At 39.3% G+C, this 23,160-nt stretch overlaps 1 protein-coding gene and 1 long non-coding RNA gene across 4 annotated transcripts in view; one reads left to right on the forward strand and one right to left on the reverse strand.

Moving 5' to 3' along the window:
* The window catches only part of HRH2 (histamine receptor H2), a 128,533-nt gene that overhangs the window by 98,570 nt on the left and 6,803 nt on the right, over nucleotides 1–23,160 (forward strand). The window contains exon 3 of one of the 3 annotated variants that reach the window (XR_008892814.1): nucleotides 13,272–13,432. The exons of the other annotated variants lie outside the window; for them this stretch is intronic. The gene's annotated coding sequence lies outside the window, so the exon portion shown is untranslated. The remainder of the gene's footprint in view (nucleotides 1–13,271; nucleotides 13,433–23,160) is intronic. 3 annotated transcript variants of the gene reach the window in all.
* Nucleotides 13,533–18,718, reverse strand: LOC130369569 (uncharacterized). Its single transcript, XR_008892815.1, has 3 exons — nucleotides 18,567–18,718; nucleotides 16,041–16,369; nucleotides 13,533–13,818 (listed from the first exon to the last, which is right to left on the reverse strand). It is a non-coding gene; the product is annotated as an uncharacterized LOC130369569 (long non-coding RNA).

Genomic DNA, 23,160 nt, shown 5'->3' on the forward strand with positions numbered 1-23,160 from the left:
TGGGCCCCTTTAAAGTGTGTATAGGGTGGGGAGCATGGAAGTAAAAAAAAAAAGAAAAACAGCACCAAACCCTCTCCACTGTGCGGGTGACCATCCAGAGAGCCAGTCCAGATCCAACAGCAAGTACATTCAAGGTCACAGCACTCAAGAAGACTCAGAATAGTGTTCAAGCTGTGTTCTTTATTTATGTTTCATACACATGCGTATGGGAAATAAATAAAGAACACAGCTTGAACACTATTATCCAGAGAGCCTTCTTGTAAGGAGCAGAGCACATACAGTGAAGGAAATAAATATTTGATCCCCTACTGATATTGCATGTCTGCCCACTGACAAATAAATGATCAGTCTATAATTTTAATGATTGATTTACTTAAACAATGAGAGAGAAAATAACATCAACAAAAATCCAGGAAACACATTTATAAAAATGTATGAATTGACCCCTTAAGGACCAAGGACGTACCGGTACGTCCTGAGTCCTTTCCCTTTCTATAACGTGGGGCCACAACGGTTGGGACCCATGGCTAATAGCGCGCGGCAGTGATCGCGGTGCCGCGCGCTATTAAGTCTTTAGATGCGCCAATTAAAAGTTTGAATCACCCCCCTTTTCCCATTAAAAAAAAAACTGTGTAAATAAAGATAAACATATGTGGTATCGCCACATGTGGAAATGTCCGAATTATAAAAATATATCGTTAATTAAACCGCACTGTCAATGGCGTACGCAAAAAAATTCCAAAGTCCAAAATAGTGTATTTTTGGTCACTTTTTATATCATGAAAAAATGAATAAAAAGTGATCAACAAGTCCAATCAATCCAAAAATGGTACCGCTAAAAACTTCAGATCACGGCGACCCATACGTGGTAAAATAAAAAAGTTATAGGGGTCAGAAGATGACAATTTTAAACATATACATTTTCCAGCATGTAGTTATGATTTTTTTCAGAAGTACGACAAAACCAAACTGATATAAGTAGGGTATCATTTTAATCGTATGGACCTATAGAATAAAGAGAATGTGTCATTTTTACCGAAAAATTTACTGTGCAGAAACAGAAGCCCCCAAAAGTTACAAAATTGCATTTTTTTTTTTAATTTTGTCTCACAATGATTTTTTTTCCATTTTGCCGTAGATTTTTGGGTAAAATGACTGATGTCATTACAAAGTAGAATTGGTGGCGCAAAAAATAAGCCATCATATGGATTTTTAGGTGCAAAATTGAAAGGGTTATGATTTTTTAAAGGTAAGGAGGAAAAAACGAAAGGGCAAAAACGGAAAACCCCCTGGTCCTTAAGGGGTTAATTAGCATTTTACTTAGTGAAATGCCTTTTACTAAGTATTTGGTCCCCTATCAATCAGCAAGATTTCTGGCTCCTAGATGCCTTTTATACAGGTACCCAAGTAATATTGGAGCACTCTCTTAAAGGGAGTGCTCCTAATCTCAGCTTGTTACCTGTATTCAGGCACCTGTATTCCAAACTCTCCATCATTGCCAAAACCAAAGATCTCTCCAATCTTGTCAGAGACAAGATAAAAGAGCTACACAAGGCTGGGAGGGGCTACAAGACCATCGCCATGCAGCTTCATGAGAAGTTTACAACAGTTGATGAGACTGTTCGCAAATAGAAGAAGCACAAAATAACTCAAGTCAAGTCAATGTCCCTGGAGCAGGAGTTTCAATTATCATAAGATCAGTGAAGAATCAGCCTAGTACTACATAGTAGGATCTTGTCAATGATCTCTAAGTTTCTACTTGCTTTTTTGTGTGCCTTTAAGAAAAAAAATTAAAAATACAAAATGGCCCCCATGGCATTTTTTCATAGAAAAACGCTGCGGCCAGATGTTAGCTGTAAATCAGTGAGAACTCACAAAATTTCTACTTTTTGTTTTTCAGTTTGGCGTTTTCTTTTTTAATCCTTTTGGCGTTTTTTAAAAAAAAAATGTTGCTGTTTTTCAGCTCCTTGGCGGTTTTGCAAAGTCGCAGCATGTTGAGCCTATGGCGTTTTTTTCCCTGAAATCGTGGCATTTTTCTCCCATAGAAGCCTATGGGAGTAAAAAAAAAAAAAAAAAAAGCCAAGAAAAACAACATATGGGTTTTAACTTTGGCATTTTTTTTGCAAGGCGCTTTTTTGAGGGGGGGGACTTCAGCGTTCGAAAAAAAGTGATGGAGATACCTTTTTTAATAAAATTTTGTAGGATACCATTAAAAAAAATGTAAAAAGATACAGTAGAGATGGAAAAAATTGTATCTAATGAAATGTATCTTTTTTTATAATGACATTTTTTGTCATTTTTAAAACAGGGATCAATTTATGTGGGCGGGCAGGGCACAAAAAATTTAGCCAACAGTAATAAAAATGTAGTGTGTGTGCTTTTCACTTTTTTTTCTTTACTTTTTAAATTTTTTAGGTAGTACTTCTACTCCCAGCATGGAACACACTGTTCCATGATGGGAGTAGTAGTACCTGTACTAATTGACAGATCGCCCCGGGTCCGTTGCAATCCTCCTGTATAATGTATAGATGCGGCCAGCCGCTCTTCTATGGTCCCCTGCACTGCCGTATATATACACCTATTCATATTTTCTGTAGATAGCTGTGATTGGCCAGATGGTTCCAGTCAATCACAACTCTCTGAGGGAAATATGAATATGTGTATATGTATACGTCTGTGCAGGGGACCATAGAAGAGCGGCCACCCAGATCTATACATTATACAGGAGGATTACAGTGGGTATCAGGAGTGACATCCGCTATGATCTTTCCTTAACTGCAGGTACTAAAGCTCCCAACATAGAGCACACTCTGCTCCATGCTGAGAGCTGTAGTGCCTGCATTAATAGACAGACCGCAAAAGATGTCAGAATCTACACTCGCTGTGATCTGTCTATTAATGCAGGTACTACAGCTCCCAACATGGAGCAAAGTGTGCTCCATGTTGGGAGTAGTAGTACCTGTACTAATAGACATATCGCCCCAGGTGTCACGCCTGACACCCGATGCGATCGTCCTCTCTATTGCAAAGATGCGGAGCGGATTTCTCCTGCGCTCACATCTCTGCACTATACTCTGTGAATAGAACCTCACTCATTCATGTTTACCTCTGAGAGCAGGGATTGGCTGCTACCATGCTGCACCGCATCTCTGCAATAGATAGGACGATCTCATCAGGTGTCAGGAGTGACACCCGGGGTGATATGTCTATTAGTACAGGTACTACTACTGCCATCATGGAACATTCTCTTCCATGCTGGGAGTAGTAGTATTACCTAAAAATTATAAAAAGAGAGAAAAAAAGTGAAACACACACACACACACTTTATAAAAAATGTATAACATTTTTGTTAAAAAATATATAAATTTCATTAAATCAATTTTTTTCCATCACTACTGCATCCTTTTTTTTTTTTTTCTCTTTTGGTACCCAACAAAATTAGAAAAAGTGGGCCAAAAATGCAATTTCCACTCAAAGGCAAAAAAACGCCAGAAAAAAACACCAAACACAGGAAAATGCTGTGGTGTTTTTTCTGCCATTTTTTTCTGGCATTTTTTGGGGTCACAAAAAAAAAAAAAAAGTAGAAACTTAGCCTAACTGAAATCCTGCAATGCCTGCAAAATGAAACAAAAATGAGAGCACCCATTACAGAGTATGCTGGTAGATGAGGGAATAAGACATTCTTTAGCATAAGTTTCTTATAGGCTACAGTTTAGGCTACAGTTTTACAGTGTTGCCAAAAGTTATATAGGGTACAACCTAGTGACAGGTTCCCTTTAAGCCTTGGTTGAGAGCCAGATTTAATTTAAAGTAGTAAATATAAATAAATAGAGATGAGCGAACTGAACATGTTGAACCAAGGTTCGGTCTGAACTTTGCTAAAAGTTCGGTTCAGCACAAATTTGAGCCTTGGGCAGTCCATGCTGGCTGATATTGGAAGAAGATCTCTGTGAGGGATAGTGAGCAATGAACAACACAGATGGGAGTAGGACCACTCCACTACTGTTTTCACATACACAATAATTGTTCTGAAAATAGCACTGCAGAGTATGTTTTTCATCTGTTCTGTCAGCTTCATAGCAAGTGTGACAGATTTTTTTTGACTACACTAATTGGTGTGAAAAAGCAGTGAGTTGTGGGTTTTGTGTCACTTTTGCTCACAGACTATTTAATCACAAATTAATTTGTGCTAGTTTTTTGTGGTATTCCAGTTACGGTATTGTGAAAAGACAACGTAAAGTGAGTTTTATGTACCTTTTGTTCAATTTCTAGGACACCGATCCTATTGCTACTGTTTTCATTTGATAGATTGTAAAAGGGCCATTGCATCTTCTCTTTCTAGGTTTCTACAAAACCTGTTACTACTCCCAAAAAAAAAAAACATTTTTGACCATTTAGAAAAAGTAATTGCTTTTTCACATACTTTTTCACTTTGTGTATATAGATACTAGGTAGGCATCTGCTACCAAAAAAGTTTAACTTTTAGGGTATATCCACATGTATAGTATCCTACACATACTGTATTTGATGTGCATGATTTAAGCTGCAGATTTTATGCTGTACAGTTCAATGTAAACTAAATGACCGCTAAATGACTTCAAACCTGCAGCTTTAAATCCTGCACATTAACTATGCGCAGGATACTAGAAGTGTATCTTTCTACCTCAAGTTAAAACCTATGTAGATATATATATATATATATATATATATATATATATATATATATATACATATGCATATATATACTTTTTATTTATTTTACCTTGTCAGAGCTGTCCATACCCTTTCATTTTTTTAGATCATTGTCTGTGATTTGTATTGTTTTAATAACTAAACCGCAGTCAAAATCCACTGCATAGCAGATAAAATGATGACAGGAGAACAGTAGGACATAATGAATAAATGTTCTGGGGTTTTCAGAAGATGAGTATAGAGGTTTCTCTAATTATGTATTACACTTACTGGCTGAACTCTGCAACTATTTAATTCTGATTTACATATTGCAGAGAATATTCTTTGCTGCAATTCGTGGAATGAAAATGTCTATATATATCTCCAGTTATGAGACAAAAAAAGTTTCTCTATCCCATTATCTAATTTTAATATTCTTCCTCTAAATTAAATTCTCATCTACAGACTAGTTCCTAGAGTTATTTGAAAATGATGTCTTTAAAGGGTTAATGCAGGAATAGAAAAACTGAGCTAATTTCTTTCAAAAACTGCTTGACGTCTGTCCACAGGTTGGGTGTGGTTTTACAACTTATCTCCATTTACTTCAATGGAACTGAGCTTCAGAACCACACCCAACCTGGAGACAGACGGGGAGTCGTTTTTTTGTTTTTTTTAAACAAAATTAGCTCTGTTTTTCTATTCCTGGATAACCCTTTTAACTTATTTAATCTACCAATGTCAACAGATTTGGGTTTACACAATGTTTGATACATTTAAAAACATTTTTTTTTTTTTGGACTAAGCACTCTGCTTGGGACTTTTCACTTCATATCTAATATACAATACATTAAAACGTATAATATTATTTTTAATAATACAAGGCTGGGTTTACAGAAGAGTTTTATAGCCAAATTAAGGGTCTGTTCACACAGGCAGATTACCTGCAGAATTTCTGCAGCATATTTGCTGCGGAAAATCTGCAGCAGATTTTGCTGCTGTTGACTTAAATAGGTCAGAAGGAAAATCTACAAATCTGCCTCTACTGCGGATTTTTTGCTGACCTATTGAAGTCAATGGTAGCAAAATCCACAGCGGATTTTCCGCAGCAAATACGCTGCGGAAATTCCGCAGGTAATCTGACCGTGTGAACAGACTCTTATACAGGAATACCACAACATGACTGAGGTGGCATCTTATATATTTGTGAATAGAAAAAAGGAAGGAAGAAATGCAACGATTATGCAACCGTAAGACTATCACAAACATTTTGCTGTATTTGTATGCTTTTTGCAATGAACTTTTCCTCCCATGTGGAACAACAGAAGTCATTTAAAATCACAATTTTACCGCTGCTCCTGTGCTGCCTCTCCCTCAGAAAATTAAGGAAGAAATTGAAAGATGACTGTACAGAAGGAATTGCTAAATAGGAAGTGACTAACTTCCCATAAACTATAGGATTGAAACATCACTTCCCTCCTGGCTCCTCTCAGACCCTCCCCTTCCAGCTCCATCATCCTTCGCTTTTTCTGTTTCTCCATGCACAGAGTGCAGCTGAACAGATTTTATCTGCCTTTTTAATAGGCCAGGAGAGAAGTGATATGGTAGGTTGGGTAGGGTAATCCATAAACTGGTAAGCTGCAGAGTAATACAACTTGTCTGACAAGCACTGCCTTCCTCTACGGGGTGCTCCGGGGAAGTTAAGAAAATAAAAATGTCCCAAAGCCACCACAATACCTATTCTATGTCCCCTGTAGTTATCCATGTAAGTTTTCATCTCCTGTGGCCCCTGTTGTCTACTGAATATTATTTTTTCTTGCTTGCAGCCCAGACTACAACCCCCAGCAGTCAGTGCATCTCTGTTTAATGGCTGCCAGCCAATTGCTTTTTCTATCTGTGTGCATGCTGTGTTGTTGTCAGCAGCACACACTGTACATGTCTTTTCTTTCAAACTATCCTTCCCCCCAGCAATAAATCCTTCTATGCTCTGAATGGCAGCAGTCAGTGATAAGATCTACAGCAGGAAAAAAGTAGCATTATGTGCTGAGGAGACTGTGCTGCCACCAAGATCCTCACACAGGGAGGGGGGGGGGGGGGTGGCTGTGAAGACAGAAATCATGTGGTGTTTGTCTTGAGTGGGTGGGGGCTAGTCTCATTGAGGGGTTTACACAAAGACAAGGAGAATCTGAGGATGACATCTTTCTCTCACTCCTGCATGTAAGTGACAACTGAAAGAGGGAAACTGCTCTATATAGCCAATGAATGATATTTAGACAAATAGATAGGTTCAAGAATGGGAAAGGATGGGCTAGGGGTTAGTTCCCCAGAGTACCCCTTTAAGGGAACTACATCAGAGAGGAAATAGGAATTAAGATGGCAGACAATGCATGCATGTCACATACATAAAAAATATTTCAAAATTTTGAAAAAAGACCTCACTGACATATAGTAGCACACCAAAGGATAATCAAGTCCAAATTTTATTAAAGACAAAAAATAGTTTACAAAAAACAACCACAAATTACACACATAGTAGTTCATCAATTAATGACATAGACCACATTAAAAACATTTAACCTGTTAAGGAGCCAGGGTGTTCCTGTAAGTCCTGAGTCCGCTCCCGATCTATAACACTGGGCCACGGCGTGGCCCCGCGTCATAGCGGATCGGGCCCGGCCTCTAACAATGACCGGGACCCGTGGCTAATAGCGCGCGGCATTGATCGCAGTGCAGCGTGCTATTAACCCTTTAGACGCGGCATTCAAAGTTGAACGCCGTGTCTAAATGAAAGTGAAACCATGCCGGTTAGCTCAGGGAGCTGTTCGGGACAGCCGCGGTGAAATCACGGCATCCCGAACAGCTTTCATGACAGCCTGAGGATCCCTACCTGCCTCCTCGCTGTCCAATCGCTGAATGACTGCTCAATGCCTGAGATCCAGGCATGAGCAGTCAAGCGGCAGAATCATCGATCACTGGTTTCTTATGAGAAACCAGTGATCAATGTAAAAGATCAGTGTGTGCAGTGTTATAGGTCCCTATGGGAGCTATAACACTGCAAAAAAAAGTGAATAAAGATCATTTAACCCCTCCCCTATTAAAAGTTTGAATCACCCCCCTTTTCCCATAACAAAAAAAAAAAAAACTGTGTAAATAAAAATACAAATATACATATGTGGTATCGTCGTGTGCGGAAATATATTGTTAATTAAACCGCACGGTCAATGGCGTAGGTGCAAAAAAATTCAAAAGTCCAAAATAGTGCATTTTTGGTCACTTTTTATATCATAAAAAAATTAATAAAAAGTGATCAATAAGTCCTATCAGTGCAAAAATTGTACCGCTAAAAACTTCAGATCATGGGGCAAAAAAACTGCCCCATACGCGGAAAAAGAAAAAAGTTATAGGGGTCAGAAGATGACAATTTTAAACGTATAAATTTTCCTGCATGTGGTTTTGATTTTTCCCAAAAGTACGACAAAATCAAACCTACATAAGTAGAGTATCATTTTAACCGTATGGACCTACAGAACAAAGAGAAGGTGTAATTTTTACCGAAAAATGTACTACATAGAAACGGAATCCCCAAAAGTTACAAAATGGCGTTTTTTTAAATTTAATTTTGTCTCACATTGATTTTTTTTCCATTTCGCCGTAAATTTTGGGTAAAATGACTGACGTCATTACAAAGTAGAATTGGTGGCGCAAAAAATAAGCCATCATATGGATTTTTAGGTGAAAAATTGAAAGAGTTATGATTTTTTAAAGGTAAGGAGGAAAAAACGAAAATGCAAAAAACGGAGAAACCCAGGGTCCTTAAGGGGTTAAAAAGTCTGGCTCACAAGAGCCATTGCACAACCTAGCCATGGCACCACCTACACTGATACCCGTCCTCATATATCACAAATAAATGTAGTAATAAATACACTAATCAATGATCCAGTCTCAGTACAGAAATGCAATATAACAAAGAATGTAGCTTATAAAGTTCAAAATAATGTGCAATATATCATATAAAGTTCTTGATACCTATGAAATAATAAAATAACACAGTAATATCAAATCCCAATCATGAGAAGGTGCAGCTAAAGATAAGCTATCAATACTTGCATATCCTAATATCCCATATCAGAAGGGTGTTCATGGCCCCTCCCCTAGGTTGTGCAATGGCTCTTGTGCGCCAGACCTTTGAAATGTTTTTAATGCGCTTTATGTCATTAATTGATGAACTACTATGTGTGCAATTTGTGGTTGTTTTTTGTAAACAATTTTTTGTCTTTAATGAAATTTGGACTTGATTATCCTTTGGTGTGCTACTATATGTCAGTGAGGTCTTTTTTCTAAATTTTGAATTGTCTTCTTTATCACTGAGTAGCACCCCGTTTCCTTTACTCTAGTCATACATTAAAAATAGGTATACACAAGAGGTTCTAGTTTATTATTTACAAATAGCCTATGCCGTGCTCCAAATCCTGGAATGCTTTTTTTAAATCATTAAAATGCTAACCTGTTAGTGCACGTTCATAAAATAGTATGTGGTTACCCAGGAGGACAGTCAGGAAATAAAATAGTGTCTTTGATCGTGATAAAGGCCAGAGTTAATTTCATTTGTCAGAAAAATCCCTAATTTGTATTTCCAAACCTTTTCGACTACCACTGAAGTGATATCATGCCGTATACACATGTTTGTGTTCTTTCCACAATGTTCATTTGTTTTGACACCCACAGAGGGTACAAGCAGCATACAATTAGCCTTTCTGCAGGCTTATCGCCTTGACAGATGACCATCACACACTTTTCAACGCTTTGTTGAGGTTGCACACAGCTATGTAGAATCAGGTAGGAAAGCAGTATACATTAAAGGCAAGGTTTTTGTTAGCTTTTGACTCAGCAGGTCATATACTTTATAAGCTTGCGCTCTACAAAATCACTGTTCTTTATTCAAGTTTAATGTACTTGTCACTTGCCAACATTCTCTTAAGTGGAAGACTTGCTCTAAAACATCTTTTAAACTCTTATTCAAGTAGTAGAGCATTACCGTTGATTTTACAACATAGAGGACCGATGCAGATTAAATGATTTATATTAAACATTAAAAGGTCAGTTATAATAATAGAAATAAAGGGATGGCTTGTGAAATATTTCATTTAAAAATAATGTATCTAGAAGCTTGCTCTAAAGCACCTTTGTTGTAGATCTATATGCAGCTGCTAGGTTAAAATAGAACTGAATCTATATATCCTTAGAGTCCAACTTTCCTAATACTGTTGAGTAAACTGGACCACAAAGAGACAGAGCTCATGTAGTTTTGAATGTAAAGGAGCAATAGGAGTTTTTGAAAGTTAGTGTAAAGCCACTGGACGACATCCACCGGAGTGGTTGTCCTAGTTCTTACCAGTGTCAGGCCACATCCTCTGTGCATTGTGTCTGCTTGGCATCCTGGTCTTTCTCATCTGGACTCTCTTCTGCTGCCTCAGCCTTTGCTGCAGTTTCCTATCTGCCCTCTAAGGGGACCCACTCAAGCACTGGCTGAAACTTATGGAGACAGAGGGCACTCCTTAATGGATCCCCCCCAATCCCTGCCAGGCACTACCTATATACACACCTGTTACCTGATGCCACAGCAAGAGTGTGGTTCCTGCACAGCTATGGTCTCTGAGATGTCTTCTGATCAAGTGTTTCCTGACTACTGCCTGACTACTGGACTTTGCCTTTGTCTCATCCCCTGGTTCTTGTTTTGCTACTCCTGTGTATGAACTTGGACTGTTGACCATGCCTCTGTGTGTTAGCAGCTTCTCCATCCAGCCTGCACCTGTAGCCTACTCAACTTGGCTGTTCTCACAGCACAAACTCTGCTATAAACACCAAGTCTGCTCTGCTGTGTCTGTATCCTCTGTGTTTGGCCAGACCAGTTAGTCACCAGTTACCCAAGCCAGACCAGTAGGCATAGTGGGGGTCATTTACAAAGAGTGGTATGAATTCTTAACTGTTTTAGAGCACAAAAGTTGTGGTGATAGTTGGAGACTTGCGCCAGATTTATCAAATGACACACAGACTTTGATATATTTTGCTGATGCAACTTCAAAAAAAAGTCACAGATTTTGTGTGGATGTGCAACTTTTGTATGAAAAGTCGCATATACAATAGCACAGAAAAGGACAGGGCTGAATTGACCGGATAAACTGCCTATTTCTGGGATTGTGTGACAACTTTGTTACAATTTTGCAACATTCCACAAAAAGTCACACTTGGTAAAACACTGACCACGGCACAAAGTGCTCTAAATGAGTAAAATCATGGAAACGTTTCTAAAGCATTTGTCGCACAAAAAGTGGACCCATTGTGCGACAAACATAGAGGAAAAAGCTTTAAAAAGCTTACTAAATGTCTTGATAACCCCCCCCCCCCCCCCCCCAGTGTATCCACACCTGTCAAGGCGTTACATTATGTACGGATACACAGCATCTACATCCTTACCTAGGTCCAGTCTAGATGCTCAACTGGCTGAAAGTTATTTACAGTTTCCTTATATTTATCCAGTGCAGGGTAGAGTTCTCAGGAGCAGTAGCAGTACAGTATGGAACATGATGGACAAGGTAGGAGATGTGGTTGTGTAGAACTTGTAGCAGTGGCTACCATTTTGAAAGTATCGTCCCAAAAAAATCTCAAGAGTTTCAAATTTCATCAAATTTGATATTTACCAAATCAATTTATTTTTATTTGTCCAAAATTAAACAAAATGACCATGCACCCAAGAGATCTTGTATTATATTTTATGGGACACACTGTAATGAAAAAAGCAATATTCAATATTCATTGGAGCATTATGCATTTGAGGTGGGAGTGAGGTTAGATGCAATAACCTGTTATTGTCATGTATCACCCTATGTCACTCCACTAAACATACACTCACTTCATTCCATGTCTATATCAGGTGCTTTCATGTATTGAAAGCAAAAGGCATCTATTTCCATGGATTGAGCTCACTCTATAATGCAATTGACATGTTACAGAAAGTTTATTAGAATTCTTATAACATTTTTACCAGTTTGTGATAATGCTGATATTTTTGTTCATTACTTTCCTTTATTCCTTTGTATAACTTCTTTCCCAGATAACCTTCTAGTAGCCTTAGGGGTGTGATGTATCACACTATTGCCTGCCAAAAAATGTATGTGTTATCAGTCACATGTAAGGGGACTTTTTTTTCCACAAAGGGCTGAGATATGAGTAATTTTTCATCTAATCATCCCCTGGACCTAATCAGGCCAATTGTTTATCTATATCTTTGCATCATTTTTCTGGTCTGTAAAGGGATAAGCAATGTGTTGCCTAAATCAAGTACTAGTACAAATCAATATAAGAAACTTAACCTAATCTTAGTAATACCTCTTTTGCCCCTTATCAAGCTGCTTTCTTGCTACTAAACTCCTTATTCATTCTGAACAACAGCTTGTCTATCTTGAGAGAGAAAAAGACTATTAGCTAACTGAGAGATCAGGTTATATGCTACATACAGAAGACTATGGAGTGGGGAAGGGGAAGATGGAGAGGTGGATGTAGTATAAGGATATGGGGAGCAACTAAAATTCAGAGATGAAGCATTTCAAGTTATGTGATGGTCAGAAATAGTGCTGCTCCTCATATACATGCACATGATAGCTTATCCTGAAAAGTCAACTGAAATGATAGGTAAGCTTTAAGCCTTCAAGATCCAGGTCCTTAAGGGGTTAATAGGCATGTTACTTTCTTTTACCTTATTATTGTTGCCTTTATGTCTTCAACTTGCTTGGCATAAATTGAATTAAAATAACATTGCGATTGTCAGTTCACTTAACTTGTTGGAGCTTGTTGTGTTCCTTCAATGCTTATTGCACTAAGCAGCTTTTTCACAACACCAACCTAATTGTTTTATTATAACAAGGGGATTTTCACAAATGTAATGATTGTAGTCAGTGCTGGGTTACGCTAAAATAAGTCCCCTTTGAATACATTATTTAACAACCAGCTCCATATGCCGACAGCCTACTGGCCTACAAAACTGACCATAAATGACCACTACTGAGCAACAAAGAATGTAACTGGACATCAGATTAACTCTACATACTCCACCCCGTATGCTTTTTTAAATAGGATAATCCCGGTAGATTAGAATATAAAGAATTCTCAAGAGAAAATAGAATAGTTAACAGTTGCAATCCTATAAAATGGTGATAAAACATCATTGCTATGCTTGTGTATTTAATAAACAAAAATACTACAGATAATAGACAGATAGTAAATAGACAGTTTTATAGTCAATGCATACAACAATGACAATGGAAAGAATGGAAAGTACATTGTTGATGCATTTAATACGCTGTTCTGGAAAGTATTATAATGTTACATGATACACAATACCTCATTGCCTGATAAAACACAATTTAATAATATTTCGGTTTTGATCATTAGGCCTAGTGATTCATTTTTCTACGCAATAAAACCCCTGACCAACTACAAATCTTGTTTGTAGTAAAAGTAGCACTTTGTAGCAGTAATATTTAGTATCTCAATGTACATCATTCTACTAATGCCTATTTATTGTTTTACAATTTAACCCTTTCCAGCTCAGGACCATAAGTTACTCAGCGTCCTTGATTTGTAACCCTGTACAAGGCCTGCCACAATAACTTTAAACTGCAGAGTGCTCTATGCAGAGTCCAGCTGGATCAGTGGACCAAGTCGGATATTCCAGGAGACAAGTAAAATAGAGACGAGAGCACGTTGGGTGAGTTTGGATCTTAAAATTCCTTCTGAATTATCATTGAGTCTGGAAAGGGTTAAATCTGCATGCTTAAATGACCATAAAATTACTTATTTAAGTTTTAAGTAAAAGGGTTAGCCACTTTATTTATAATCCTGAGAAATGTGCAGGAAAGGGGGAAGGATGCCATAAAGAATGGTAAGCAAAGTCTTCTTCTGTGGCAGCACCACCTTTCCCATCCAGAAATTAGCTACAGATTGGGGGTCATGTTATGTTACCCATCCTCCAGTTTTCTTGCATAACCTCCACAGTAATACAGTATGCAGCCACTGGATTCCTGGAAGTAGCTAATACCATACGATTATGCTTGCTTTTTGATGCCATAATTTATATAAAAAATATATTCCACCCTAAAAAAACAACAACAAAACAATCAAAAATTGTCATCTGTAAACTAGGCAAATGTTTTATGGATATCACTTCCAATAGTCATTTTTTTTTTATAAGAATGAAAGCAGAATTACACCATTTACAGTATTTAACGGGAACACCACAACTCCTCCACCCTCCTCCCTCTCCCTGCACAGCAAATACTGTAAATATCATAGTTACAATTAAAACAAGTCAATGAGTCCCTTTTTGGTTGATGTTTCCATGTGGCTGCTGTAAGATGAATCTCTAAAACATTCCTTTAACGTGGTACTCCAGTGGAAAACCACTAACTGCCTCCAGAAAGTTAAACAGATTTGTAAATTAATGTGACAACCAGAAACAAAAGAAGAAATGAAGATGAATTGGCACTGACATATGTCACTGCTATAATTGCCGACACTGTGAAATAAGCATAGCAGGATATGGAGTGTGGCTGTCCCGATTGTGGATCCAAGGGGGTGCTTCACGGAAATGAATCAAGAAATGATTCAATGAATTAAAAAAATGAATCAAATATATCGATATCCTGGAAGGTTTAATATTTTTTAATAGAAGTAATTTACAAATCTATCGATGCCAAGAAAAGTGGGAATGGAGCACTCATCCGGTAGATATCCTCAGAGATAAGTAACACCCCGAACGGGGTTTTCGGCAGGGAGGCGGTAGATTGAACGGGGGGAGCTCAGACACCGGCCATGGTCCATATCACACCAATGGGTGCTTCGTCAGGCCATACCCTGGTACCTGGTACTGCCTGAGGAAGCGCCCATTGGCATGATACCTACCGTGGCCGGTGTCTGAGCTCCCCCCGTTCCATCTACCGCCTCCCTGTCGAAGACCCCGTTCGGGATGTTATTTATCACTAAGGATATCTACCGGGTGAGCGCTCTGTTCCCACTTTTCTGGGCATCGATAGATTTGTAAATTACTTCTATTAAAAAATATTAAACCTTCCAGGACTTATCAGCTGCTATATGCTCCACAGGAAGTTGAGTTGTTCTTTTCTGTTTGACCACAGTGCTGACTCCTCTGTCCATGTAATGAACTGTTCAGTGTAGGAGCAAATCCCCCTAGCAAGCCTCTCCTGCTCTGGACAGTTCCTGACATGGACAGAGGTGTCAGCAGAGAGAACTGTGGTCAGACAGAAAATAACTACTCAACTTCCTCTGTAGTATACAGCAGCTGATAACGATTAAGATTTTTAAATAGAAGTAATTTACAAATATGTTTAAATTTCTGACACCAGATTTAAAAAAAAAAAAAAAGTTTTCCAACGGAGTACCCCTTTAAGTCTCCCTTTACATAAAATCTACAGAAGCAAGTAATACAAACAAGACAATACAATGCCTTTACTTTTACTCTTCTATGTTCAGAGCCAAATTGAAGTTTTCTTTCAAACACAATTTCTCAGAGTTAAGAAATATATGTGTTATACATTTGAAAATGAATGTGCTTAAGATGTAAAGTATATGTTTGTGTTATTTATTAGCTTTGGAATATTAAGCCAGTAAGGCTATCATCAGGGCTTTTTCAATTATTTAATATCAATGCTTGATCATTTCCACTTACTAAAGAAAAAAAGAAGCCTGACGCAGCATGCAGTAGTAATAAAACAGCAAGTGCATATGCTTGTTTTTATTAAACTATTCAGAAATATGCAATTTAATATCCAAGGGCTTACTTTATTTACTTGCCAAGATTCAATAAGAAGGGAAACAAGAAGCTAAGATCCCTGTTAAAGAATGGTGCAAATAGTGCGGCTGAAAGTTAGTTGTTTCACATTTCACAATGTTCAAGCGCAACAAACTGTTTATTTTCTCATAAATCCCAGAAGAAAGACAATTCACAACCTATTATAGCATTGGATAACAAGTATTTTATCATGCCGAGCCAATTGCTCACTGGCCCCCTGGGAGTTTCCACTGTTAGCAGCGCAATAGAATAGTTTTTGCTATCACCATGAATGTAAACAATTGTGGTTCAACGAGTCCACAAGACACTAAACTCCAAGTGCAATGCTCTCACCATTACAATGCCCACTGTATCCCAAAGGGGCTAAAGGTAGTAGGTAGACAGTATATATATTTCACCTAAGTTTCTAGATAAACATGATAAGAAAAAAATAAATGTATGTATAGCTATATATTATACATTGATTGTATTCAATGTCCTACATTGATAGACTCAAAGTCACCCTTACTTTGCCGTACACTTGAATAACTGATAAGAAGTCGCCAGGCTCTGCTGTGTCTTGGATTAGAGTCACTCAGACTGGAGCCATAGCTCTCTGCTTACTTAGCTACTTTTTTCCACTGTCCTGTTTATACGCAGAGATATCTTTTCTTTTCTTCTTTCAGTTGGGGTCACTGTAAATACTTCATTTCCAATGTGTTGTATAAGCAGAATTCACAATCTCTAGTTATGTTTTATATTTATAAGGGAACTTGTTAGCTGAATTGTCGGCACTTTTCCAGCCTCAGCACATTTTGCCATTCCCTTAGCATGCCCCTGATGCTATCCAATAACTGACTGTAAATAAAAAACATTTTATAAGTTGAGTGACATCCCAAAGAGACGCCAACATTACCGGAATCTCTGCGGAAATCACCTTTAGCCTAGGGCTACACAGCAGCCACGCAACCAAAATTAGCAATGAAGTTCTGCAAGGATCTGCCTTACTGAGGCTAAGGTAACTGAATAGGGTTTTATTGCAACCTACAAGTGGCTGTTGTGGCCTTGACTCAACAATCACAAGAAATCCATCCAAAATGGATGGCCAACAAAGCCTAATACACACAATGACTGGGAAATTCAAGGACATTTATAAAGTTAGCCACTACTGTGTTGTCTGGGCTGTGTACTTGGGGTCATTGTCTTGTTAGAAGGTGAACCTTTGGCCCAGTCTGAGGTCCAGGACTCTGGATTAGGTTTTAATTAAGAATATCTCTATAATTTCCACCATTCTACTTTTCCTCAACCCTGACCAGTCTTAATGCAGCTAACACCATGCTTCACTGGTATTGGGCAGGTGAGGAGTAGTATCTGATTTCTTCCAGGCACAACACTTAGAATTGAGGCCAGAAACTTCAATTTCTGAGAAAAGACTTCTTTCTGGCCATCAAGCCGAGATTGTGCAGAGCTGCTGTCATGTACAGGCAGGAAAAAGTCCTGCACTTGCCCACTACCTCTCTCCCTTCGTATTGCATATCCACCCTAACTGATGGATCCACAACTACGAAGGCGGTACCTGCATATCTACATGCTGGGACTTCAGAGTCATAATAACAAACTACAAAAATACTCGTTCACAGGTCAGGGGATTGTCAGGAATACCAAATGGGAAATGCACACTTTAAAATACAAGATACAGGGAGACTAACAGATAAATCAATGTCAGCAAGTCGAAGTCAGAACTGAGAGAACCAGAGAGATGTTGAATCGTAAAGCAATCGGTTATCCAGTAAAACAGATACAGATACCAAAGTCAGATACCAGAAAGCAGAATACCATACAGAATGCCAGCTACAGAAATAATCTTCTTTCACTGGCAAAGGTGCATAGCCAGTGAAGGCGTAAAAAGCCAGCGGAACAGGTGTGGTAACACTAGGTATCTGATAGGGGGACGAGACAGAACCAAGATAGGTCAGGGTGTAACCATAGAAACTTAAAGAAAACAGTGCTCTTACAGCTGCAATAATGGTTAACCTTCTGGAAATTTCTCCCATCTGCACACTGAATCTTTGGAGCTCAGTCAGAGTTACCATCGGGTTCTTGTTCATCTCTTTTACCAAGGTCTTTACCCCTGGATTACTTACGTTTGTGGGAAATCCAACTCCAGGAAGAGTCCTGATTGCTCCAAACACCTTCCATTTGTGGTCATGTAAACTTTCAGTGCAGTGGAGATTTTTTTGTACCCTTGTCTAAATCTGTGGCTCCACACAATCCTGTCCCAGACTACAGGCAGCTCTTTCTGCCTCATGACTTATTTTTTGCTCTAAAATGCCCTGTCAGTTGTGAGACCCTTTGCTATTACACTTGAAATTTAGCTATAGGGGCCTCACATTTTTCTTGATCATCTCTGTGATGTTTCTACACCTTGATCGGAGTCACCTGTGATAAATTCAGTTGATTGGACAAGATTTGGAAATAGTCAGGGGGAGATTTATCAAAACCTGTGTAGAAGAAGAGTGGGGCAGTTTCCCATAGCAACCAATCAGATAACTTCCTTAATTTTTTACAGGTCTGATTGGTTGCCATGGGAAACTGTACCACTTTTCCTCTGCACAGGTTTTGATGAACTTCCCCCTATAATGTTTTTTAATTAATCCTGTCCAATAAACTGAATTTACAACAGGTGACTCTGATCAAGGTTTAGAAACATCTCAGAGATGACCAAAAGAAACATGAGGCCAGCCAGAGTGTAAAGGCTAAGGGTCTGAATATTTTTGTCCATGCAAAATTTGTTTTTCATCTCTAATAGATGTGGAAATGTTTCTAAAATTCTGTTTTCACATTCTCTTTATGGGTTATAGAGTGCAGAATGATTGGAATTTTTTATTTTTTGTAATTTTTTTTAATTTTAGCTCAATGCCACAACATAACGTGTAAAAAAAGTAAAAGAGTCTGAAAACTTACCAAATTCATTGTATTAGGCAGCAAGTGAATAGTCAGTTACTAAATATACAGTTTCTAAAAATGCAGGTAACGGCATAAAAAGCCTACTCACGTTTCACTCTCACAGCTAGAAATGCAATATTTTGTTAAATTCAGAATACAGGTTGGCTCACTGTTTTGCTCGAATTGCTTTTGTTAGGCTATGAAATCGTTCTATGGGCTTGTTGTGCAGTCACACTGCTGAGATATGAAGTGCAGCAATATTAATAGACACAGTACTGCAGGTCCGCGAAGGCTACTGCACAATGTCTTTCTCATAGTGCTTTGTGTTGCAGTGTAAAATCTTTCTATGAGCTCATTGTGCAGTCACACTGCTGGGATATGTAGTGCGGCAGAATCACTGGACACAGCAACGCAGACCAGCCTAGACCACTGCACAATGCTTTGTTCAACATGCTTTGTGTGTAAGCTTTCTATTGCTGGGCTCTGTAGTCCCACAGTAAATTGTTGCATGCTCACTGCTCAGCTTGTCTGTCCAAGGAGGCGGCTGCAACGCATTGCATAGGGTTTAATCACTCCTTTTAGACCCAACCCTATGCTTTCTCCTGAGGAGCCTGGGAGGTTTATGCAAGCAATGGTATCCTGGGGTATTGTGAACTTATAGTTTATAGGGGCCCACATTCCTGCAGTATTCCTACTTCCTCAACCTATGCATTCAGACGCCAAAATACCATGTGTTCGTCATCCCTACTCCTGTAATAACGCCCTTGCTGGCTCGCGTGAATTGAACCTGGAAGTTCTAATGTTCACCAAACATTATTTTAGGCAAAGCTCTGAGCTAAACCAAGTTCTACTGTTTTGGCTTACTCATCTCTACTTTTCACCTAAATTAAATGAAAACTGTAACTGCTAAGTTCTTATTGTAGATCAACTAGAGGGATGAGACCAGGGCTCAAGGCCTGCAGGAATGTGTGGGAACCGAGTTTCTGCACTTTTTCCACAGCAGGAACACCGTTCCCATTAGCTGGAGTCCTGCAGGACGAGCCCTTGAGTAGATATCTTGGGCGAGTTCCCACACTTTTTTTCCCAGGACTTGACCCCTGGATGAGACATATTACCCTGAAATACAGGTTTAAAGAAGAAATACAAAAATGGAGCTTTCCAAGAGGAAATTATTCCATTTTATTTGTCACCGTAGTCTCTTCGGTTATATAAAGACTGTCATTCTAGTCACAAGTGTTGGTGTTTACTGGTGACAGAATCACAATCTCACTCTTTGATACCTGTCAGAACCTCTTTCTGTGAAGTGATCTGGTGAAGAGTACAAAGTGACTTCTCATGATACAAAAGATTGTTACGAGAAAATATTATACTCTACAGCATTGTTTAAACAGTTCACATTATTCTTGTAGCTTATTCATTTTGGCTGTCACATCACTGCAACATTAAAGGAGTACTCCAGGATAAGAAAACTTATCCCCTATCTTAAGGATAGGGGATAAGTTTCAGATCGCAGGGGGTCCGACCGCTGGGGCCCCCCCGCGATCTCCCGTACGGGGCCCCGACAGTCAGCGGCCAGGGGCTGTGTCCGACCACTGCATGACGCGGCAGCCGACACGCCCCCTCAATACATCTCTATGGGAGAGCCGGAGCGCTGCAATCAGCAGCCTCCGCCTCTGCCATAGAAATGCATTGAGGGGGCATGTCGGACGCCGCATCATGCGGTGGTCGAAATGAGCCGAGAGCCCCGTACAGGAGATCACAGGGGGGCCCAGCGGTCGGACCCCACGCGATCTGGAACTCATCCCCTATCCTTAGGATAGGGGATAAGTTTTCTTATCCTGGAGTACTCCATTAACTTTTATATCTGAATGTAGTGCATATCATATTGTCTCCCAAACTGACTATAAAATGATGACTATAGCAAAAATAGGCTTCACATGTAAATAGAAATATATACACTGAACTCATTTTTTTCTAGTGCATAATAAAGATCTGACACGGTAATGATGGCATATATAGTTCACTAATAAATATATATAATTTCAAATTCTTCATGCTGTGCCCTTATGGCTTAGCATTTACTGCATGTCACTTCCCAGGTTGGGAACCCTACCTGAAAGGTTTAGCCTTCTCCTAAAGAACTCTCCCATGTAGCTACTACTGTGCCTAATTAACTCAACATGCAGTGGATAAGATAGAGAGGGTACTTACCCTTCTCATACCAAACTCCAACATTTAGGCCCTATTCAGGGTCTATTCACATGGCGGAATTTCCACCTCAAATTAAAGCCCATAGACTTCTATGGGATTCTGCACCCCCATTAACACTTTTGAATTTCCGCTTGTGGAATTCCGCAAGAAGAAATTCAGAAGTGTGAGTGGGAGTGCGTAATCCATTAGAAGTCTATGGGCTTTAATTTGAGGTGGAAATTCCGCCATGTGAATGAAAGTATGCCGTGCGAATAGACGCTTAAGGTTTAGGGCTATGTTCACACAGCAGAATTTCTGTGCGGAATTCCACACTGGAATTCCGTACAGAGATTCCGCAGCAGCAGAGTCCCATTGATTTCAATAGAAGCCAAAGGTATTGCAAAACATGGATCTTCACAGGCGCATAAACGGCAATAAATTAGGTAGAAAAAGTCCTCAAATTCACATTAATTATTTATTTAAAGCACATAAAAGCAACGCGTTTCCTTCCCGTAGCGGGCACTTCATCAGGCAAGTGTGCATATCATTGATTGCAATGGGATTCTGCTGCACTGTTCACATAGCAAAATTTCTGTGCTGGAAACATCTGGCATGGGAATTGAAATTCCGGTGTCCACAGAAAGAATAAACATGTCTATTCTTTCTGCTAACTCCGAGACGGCGCATTCCTGAGTGGTCCAAGTGCCGGCATGTTAGGTTTCAGGGGTAATACACTGCATTGTTCGCATGTACCGCATGCCTTTACACGTAATATGTATTGACATGCGGGCTATGCATGGGTTAATCGGCCATCTTTTTTCATCTAGTCAGTTCTTACCTGGCCGCACCTTCTTTCTTTTTTCCTGACTACCTTCCCTATGCCACGTCACATCCTGCTGGACGGAGGCGGGGAGTTTTTTCCACGGTGGGACCCGACCATATGCCAGAGGGTATTTAAACCCCCGTGTGACTAGGTACCAACGCCATGACTAAGAGCAACTGCTCGAAACGCGTCGGCGTTTCACCCCCCCCTTGTTTTTAAGTGACATGTCACTCGTCACCTCTGTGGCGACTTTCCATGTTTTTATTTGTTGCCATTAAAGGTTAAGTTTTATTGGATTACCTACCCAGGAGCTGGACCCCTTCCATTTTCCTCCTCTCAGTCTCACGGGGAGTGGCGGCTCCCTGCGTCCGTGCTCCGGGACTATTGCCTGATGCTTGACACATATGGATTTGGTGAGCTGATCTACCCCCTTTTTTTGTTTCTCTACTACATTGCCGTCTGTAAGATCGTGCTTCCAATGATTTTTTTGAACATTCAAGACCATCGTATTGTATTATGTTGAGCATCTGAATGAATTAATACTTCCACTATTCTATTTTTTCTGGAACTTTTTACCTATTCTTATTCACTACATCTTCATTATGGATGACATGATTGGTACCGCTAGTCTTACCAACTCCCAAACGGTAGCTCTGTCTAATGACCCAAACAGACGCACACGTGTAACCAACATTTTCTCTGGCAATCAAGAACAGGATGTAACATCTGATCTTAAATCCCTTATGAAGGAATTACAACAATATAAAACACAACAATTGCGGGTGTGGTGGGACGCCACCACACTCACGCAGTATTGCAATAAAAACATGATTCCAAGGGGTCTAAGAATCCGCAAACGCTCTACTACAGTATTTAGTGAGGCATTCACTACCAAGTGGAACAAGATACTTGATAAATGTTCCTTTGATCTCATGCAACTGATCATAGAGTGTGAACAGCAACGCATGACTGAACTGGAGGACAACATAAATCAAACCACTATTCTCTTGGAAAAATATACTGGATCTCAGGAGCTTGTCACATTACAGGACAAAATGAATGAACATTTATCAAAATTGGAGGATGCTATTGCAGATGTTAAAAAAATCAAATTTACCAGGGACACAAATGACTATCAAAATGACACAGTTTATACATGGCAACGTAAAGAGTATAAACCCAGATCAATACTGAAACATCATAATCAATCGGACACTCATGCCGCAAAAAATGTGAGTTTCACGTCATCAGATAACGATACTACAGATTACTGTACAGAGGGATCAGATGATGATCGGAGTCAAACTAGACATCAGCAAAAAGACAATGGCCGATATCAAAATCATGCTGGTCAAAATCAACACAATTCATCTTATAACACGGCTTCAAAAAACGACGTAGGTCCGGATACCAGAAAGAGGAGAAAATACAAACCAAAAAGACACGATCAAGGAAACACAGAGCGGGACGCAAACACCGACGGCATGCGGACCAGAAACAGGAGACAATAATGGGGCATACACCTGAGAATCTATCTCATGAATACACTGTTATTAATTTGTCTGCATGCACCATTACCCAGCAACAGACGAAGGTCTTGGAAAAAGGCCTAGGATTTGTGCCACTATATTCCTTTGATCTATACCAGACCATCAGGGATGTCAATAAATTCATTCGAGCCCTTACTGTA

Source organism: Hyla sarda, chromosome 4 (genome assembly GCF_029499605.1).
Source record: "Hyla sarda isolate aHylSar1 chromosome 4, aHylSar1.hap1, whole genome shotgun sequence".
Lineage (NCBI taxonomy): Eukaryota > Metazoa > Chordata > Amphibia > Anura > Hylidae > Hyla > Hyla sarda.